Source organism: Octopus bimaculoides, chromosome 14 (assembly GCF_001194135.2).
Source record: "Octopus bimaculoides isolate UCB-OBI-ISO-001 chromosome 14, ASM119413v2, whole genome shotgun sequence".
NCBI classification, from domain to species: domain Eukaryota; kingdom Metazoa; phylum Mollusca; class Cephalopoda; order Octopoda; family Octopodidae; genus Octopus; species Octopus bimaculoides.
In genome coordinates, this window is record NC_068994.1 from 1,018,306 (window position 1) to 1,025,307 (window position 7,002).

Here is a 7,002-nt window from a genome sequence, read left to right on the forward strand (position 1 = left end):
TCTCTCTCTCTCTCTCTCTCTCTCTCTCTCTCTCTCTCTCTCTCGTAATTATGATTCACGTTGGAACATACATAGTTATGAAATGTCATTAAATACAGAAAATTAGACATTTTTGCCTTCTCTAATACAAAGCAGTAAAAACTGCCGAAGCCTGCATGTTTGTGCTTCTCTTCCCATTGTCACCTGAATAACAGAACAGGTCAAGGGACCGAATTAATGAATGGCTTTCATTTGAATTTCACAATATAATGGCAGAGTGATACTCACAGCATCTCTTGTTACTTTCTGCTAATATGTTGTCTGTTTATAAAATAACCAATCTTTTAAGGTAGTTTTTTTTTGTTTTTGGTGATGATGGAGGAAGTGTAAAGAAAACAAACATGAAAAAGATCAAAAAAATATTTAAAAAAAAACAGATGACTTGAAAGAAAACCAGCACAGACTTTGTGTTGTCTATTTCTATAATTTGTGAATTTATATCTTCGTTTTATGTTTGTGTTGTTTGTTGAATTTATTGTGATTACAAATTCTAACTAAAGAATCCTGGTTAGACATGTCGTGCGGAGATTTATTTGTTTTTCCCTTTCACGGTGGTGGTGTTGGTGGTTGAGGGGTGTGGGAGAAGAAGGGCAGTGATGTTAGTGTGTATGGTAGTGAGATAAGGGAGGTGGCAGTGAGAAGTGGGTGGGAGTCATCCTAGTGGTAAACAATGTCATTGACAAAGCAACAAAGCAGGGATCTGATGGCAATTTTGTTAAAGAATGCATTATGGGATACTGATCAGAGATATTTTCTGTTGATGAAAGCCGAAGAAAGGAACTCACAGCTGACCACTCAAGCAACATATAACTATTTATAATGATGTTTCTGAGCTCTTAGGAAGCTCTTTAGCAGAGGGATCCCCATGTTGATTGGAGGAGGGTCATTCTCATGCTTTTCCATCCAGGGTTGGAGTCCGGTTTCTTTTCAAGATGTTGTTAAGAGTTAAACATGGCAGAAAATGTTTCTTCTTGGGTCATTGGGCCAGGACGTGGGCATCTCCATGGTGGATGTGGCATTTATCACTAATAGCTTTTGAAACATAAGAAACAAACTTCATCTCAGCCATAGATGAATATAAACAGATCTAATTAACCACGGAAGATGTAATTAAATATGTTATCGGATGCTCTATCAGTTCTGCCAATCCTTAACTTTTTGCCATTTGCCATCCTTACTAAAAATAGTTTTGATTTCTAACATAATCATCAAACCTTGAATTTTAGTCTAAGAACAGTTGATTGTATCAAGTGCCCTGTGCTATGATGATAGACTATTTTTTTTTAAGTAGGAGCTTTAGAAATATAGCAAAAGGAAAATAAGAATTTCTACTATTGATGCTATTCCAAGGAATGCAACTATTTTGACCTCAAATCAACACAACTTAACAAAACCTACCACTGCACCACTCTATTTATTACCATCAACAATAATAATCAGTCTTTCCTAAATTAGTCAGTCATGAAGAAATTAAGATCTGTGATTTTTAGCAAAGAAGTCGTAAAACAAATTATTGCACAGAAAGTCTAATATTTTCCCAAAATGTCTGCAATAAAAATCATTGCTTCATAATTGAAGCAGAAGTATAGGTGGATTATATGTTATAGTCTTTTTTATGTTGCTAGTAAGCAGAGACTAATGTTCTCTTATGGGGAAGTAAATAAATGATAGCGTTTTAGAAGTCACAAGATATGACAACTATTATGTATTCAGTAACCAAACAGCTATAGTTTCTCTGATCTTTATAGCTTTCACAATAACCTCTACACCATACTTCATTAATAACATTTTATTGCTAACCTTTTTCTCATTATTATTATTATTATTATTATTATTATTATTATTATTATTATTATTATTATTATTATTATTATTATTATTATTATTATTATCATTATTATTATTATTATTATTATTAATATTTTGCCAGTGTTATTTTTATTGTGTGCTTTTCACTGCACAATTGAGCAGAGTCATGTGGACGTTGGGTATGTGCAGTAATTTGGTTTGTCTTTTTTCTGTTATCGTGAAATTAGAAAATATTCTATGTAATATGTGTACAGTAGTGATAAGTGGTACTATTTAATGTGTGTGTGTGTGTGTGAGAGAGAGAGAGAGAGAGAAAGAGAGAAAAGAAAGAGAGTGCTTGTATATGTATGTATATATATCTATATTAATCAAGTATTGGGGTGGCTATCAACAGTACCGTCCTTTGAATGTGCAACTTAGCTAACATAAAAAACTATTATTATTATTATTGTTGTTGTTATTGTTATTATTATTATTATTATTATTATTATTATTATTATTATTATTATTATTATTATTATTGCCATTGAACAGTAAATCCAGTCGCCACATCAAAGTGGCTGTTGAATGTTACTATTAGTTTAACTCCCGTATTCAAATACTCAGTTTTGCATGTCATCATTTCAGGGTCTATACCAGTCATGTACTGAGGTTAATTTAATTGACAAAGCCCCTTTTCTCAAAATGTATGTAGAAGGGAAGCATCCACACTGTCCTTCCTTTTTTAGGCTGCTCTCATGTCAATTCTGATTTCATATTTCTCAAACTTGGCTGTTAGTGCTCCGAGTGCCCCTACAACTACTGGCCCCTTCCATATTTTAGCAAATAATGGATACAATGCTGAGTGACTGATTTTGCTATCACCTATTTAGACGATATTCTAATGAATAGTGAATCACATGAACAACATGTAGAACATGTTAAAAGAGTAACATTTGTCGATATATTCAAGAGAGCCCTAAGAAAGTCAAATAAGGAAGTCATGGATGAAATAGCTCTACAACAATTCTTAAGAGTATACCATGTGACACCAAATTCAAATACACCAGCAGGTATGTCACCAGCGGAGCTGATGTTTGCAAGGAAAATAAAACTACTCTTTGACAAATTGCTACCAGACAAGAAAAAAGTGCAATGGAAAATACAGCAAGATTTTCCAAAATTGGTAAAAACGTATTTGTGAGAGCATATATGAATGGAAAACAGAGTTGGGAAGATGGCGTGATTACCAAATACATAAGAAAAGTGCTATTCTTGGTAGAAAGTAGAAAAGGTGTCTACAAGAGACACATGAACTAACTGATAGAAAGATTTGTTGAGAGCAAACCCTAGAGATTGGAAGAACCAATGGAATGTTTATATGATACTTTCCAAGCACAATGCCACCACAGGTGATTGAACCCAGATGCACAAGTGTAAGAAAAAGAAAATGTATGGAGTTCCTGGAAGTAGATGCCAAATGGAAAAAATATTAAATGTGTAACTAAGACAAAATACTCAAAAAACGAGGTGAGGTGATATAAAGTGTATTAAAAGAAATAAAATGATGCTCTCTAAGAAAAAAAGAAAAAACTTAAAAGGGGAAATGTTGTGTGGATAATAGTAATAATGGTACACCCCTCCCATGTGACAAGTGGTATGTGCTAGAATTTCCCTGTTTTTATCAGGTTTTCTCCCAACTTTTTTTTGTTATACATTGCAAAACAATGAAGAGAAGCTGTTTTAAAAGAAAAATTCATGTCTTTTAAATGTTGCTGTCTCTACCGACCCCATTACGCACACACACACATGCATGCGGCATGTGCACGCACACATGAATATATGTGAAAGACAGCCAGGCACACATGTGCATGTATTTATTAATAAAATAACAATAATTATTTTAACAAAAAACAAAAACGAACAAATTTAATTTGAAGTAAAATTAATCAGTTTTTCCAAATTTTATTTACAATAATTACAATTCTCATAATTCCATATGCATTATTCGTTATATCACTTTTAAAGAACAAAACTGAGAAAACATCTAAGAATTTCAAAAAGGAGGAAGGTCATGTTTGTTTTTTAACGATGGTTTAAGCAAACTCCTTCCACTGTCATAGGGTGACATGTGATGAGATGTTATTTAATTGTTAATCAAAGCTTTATATTGGCTGTTGAAGCTAACAAAATACCTCAAGTTATGTTTGAAATAACTTTACGTGAGATTCTAAATTATTTGTAAATATAATCTTTACATTAAGAACTAAAAACCAAAATATGAAACCCATTGTTGTGAATATTTTGTATTTGAATTATTTTGTAATTAAAGAGTGGGAATTAATGGAATATAATTAATCTCTTGATTAGGAAATTTTAGAAGAAAGGAGGAGAATCACCAAAGTTTTCCCTTCCACCGTATTACAGGTGTTTAGTGATTTTGATGAAAGAAAATATAAATAATAATTCATCTGACAAAGTATTAATGTTTCATATTTATTATGATCCAATAGTGCCACAAAAAAAAAAAAATCACCCATGCTGGTGCCATGTTGAAAGCATCTGTGCTATGCCATGTAATATGCACCCAGTGGTTGGCATTAGGAAGAGTATGTCAAAGCAGACAATAGGAGCCTGGAACAGCTCTCCAGCTGGTCAGCTCCTGTCAAACCATTCAACCCATGCCAGCAAGGAAAACAGATTTTGAATGATGATGATGATGATGAAGATGTTACTAAAATAGGAATCATTAAACCATTATGCTTTCTTTTATATAATTTTTGTTCTAATATTTTTCTTTTAAATGGCTGTGTGGTTAAGATGCTCCTGTTTCAGCTGTGGGAGTTTTAGGTTCAGTCCCACTGTACAATACCTTGGGTAAGTGACTTCTTCTATAGCCCTGGGCCAGCCAATACCTTGTGAAGAAATTTGGTAGATGGAAATAGTATGGAAGCCCATCACACACACACACACATATGCATGCACACACGCACGTGTGTGAGTGTGTGTATGCACGTGCACATATATGTCTGTGTTTGTGTGCTTAAAGCATTTGAAGAGAATGTCTAGCCATGAAAATGAAGAATTATTCTTTTATCAGAAGTGTTTGGTTGAGCTTAGGTTTTGTTTATAATATTCATAGCTACAACAACCTCTGCACCTACAGACCTAAATAGATGTTGCTGTGAAAAGGTTTGCAAACAGAACATTTGAGAAATAAATTTTTCTTAAATATATCAACATAAACACAATTTTTATTGATAATTTAATACTATATACGAAAATAATTCAGTTAATGTCACTTTTTAAAAAAATAACATCATTTACACATTCACAAAATTTTGAAAGTGTTTTTATTGGGAAATTTTTGAAAACACATTAATATTCCATAATCCTCTTTAGCTTCAACTCAGAACTGAATTTATTTGTCATTGAATATATTAATAAGATAATTACATGAGCTAGATTTTCTCATTATTTTTCAGTGCCCTACTTCAACTCAGTCAAACTAATGTCTTTTTTTGCCAATGCTACTCAGAGCATCTGTCATGGTTGGATTCAGATCAGAGATGTTTGTTAGTTATTCTGCAACATGTAATGTTTAGATACAACCATTGTTTAAATATTCTGGAGTTAATGGCAGTTTATGTAACCTTGCTAAAACATTAACTTATCAAAATAAATGAAGATATTTTACTGTCTGAAATGAATCTTTAGGCATTTTAATTACAATATTAATATCTTCATCATCATCATCATCCACTATACCAATTCCTACTCTAGTCATTGTCATTTATTGTATTTATAAATATGTACATTGTTCCAGACTAGATTCATACGAGATATATTTATTTCTAAACTGTGTAGCAATGCTTTTATCAACTGAGATTATTGCTTTAGTTTAAAAGTAAAGAATTGTAGTTTGGGTCAAGTTTGGCATTGTGTACAGCAGTGGTTCGCAACCATTTTTACCTGCTGAGTCCAACATGATTCCTATTTTACTCGTATGGATCCTCAGAGCCATTTGATGTCATATTTTTATAATAGATTATTGTTAGGAATTGTATAAAAGATTGTTAAAATACTTTATGTATTGCAGAATTATAACTAATTTATTACTCATAAACTTTAATCAGAAAATATTATATGACCCCTCCCCTCCAAGGGACATGTTACCCCAAGGGTCATATGGACCCCACTGAGAACCACTGATGTACACCATCATCAATGCAGGATGTGTTTTAGAATTTTGCTTAGTTTTTTCCTTATTGTTTCAAATCATTTCTATGTTTATCTGATGACAAAACATTTTCCTGCTCTTAACAGTTCTAATATATTTTTGCCTGCTCCGATATTTGAAACTTCATTTACTTTGTTGAAAATCTATGTTATTTACATACGTTTAATATCGCTATATTCATAATTTTCCCTTGTTAGCTACATACCATGCCCACCCAAGATCAACTGCCCATCTCAATATCCTGATCTTTCACTAAAGATGTTGTTGAGTTCTTCTTCAGAATTCTTACCAGACCAATATTTTTCCTGCAGACACCAAACCAACAGCTGCCTACCATCTGCATCAATTTTATCAATCTGGAAGAAGGTGTAAACGTCATTGGAACTGTGACCTTCTCCTTTCAATGTGACAACCTACTTTTCTTTGGATCCAAGAGAAAAAAACGAAAATGTGTGACAGAATTGCTAAAGAACCTAGAAAATCATCTTCTTTAGAAGGTAAACCATCATCCACAAAGCCTGATAACCCAATCTCACTGTTGCCATCCATATTGCATTCTTCACCACTAAACTTCTCTGCAACAAATCTGGGTCATCCGTATCTTCTTCAAACCCTAACCCCCAACCCTCACAACCATCAAAGACATTACTAATGCCATAGTTTTTAAAGGGTTTCGCAATTACTTCTCCTTTTTCAGTATTCCATTAACCACGCACCTCAGTAAGAATAAGTGTCTTTCTTCTTCCTCTGGACATCACTTGAAATCCTGAAGACTGCATCTCCCTATATATCCTTTCTTGGCGTGCAAGAGAGACGATTGCGCTGGTATGGACATGTGGTGAGAATGGAGGAGGATAGCTGCGTGAAAAAGTGCCACACCCTAACAGTTGAGGGAACCCGTGGAAGAGGTAGGCCCAGGAAGACCTGGGCTGAGG

At 33.5% G+C, this 7,002-nt stretch overlaps 1 protein-coding gene across 1 annotated transcript in view; it reads right to left on the reverse strand.

Annotated features, from left to right (window-relative positions):
- LOC106872617 (protocadherin beta-15) overlaps nt 1-7,002 on the reverse strand; it is a 70,184-nt gene that overhangs the window by 14,794 nt on the left and 48,388 nt on the right. The window lies entirely within an intron of this gene.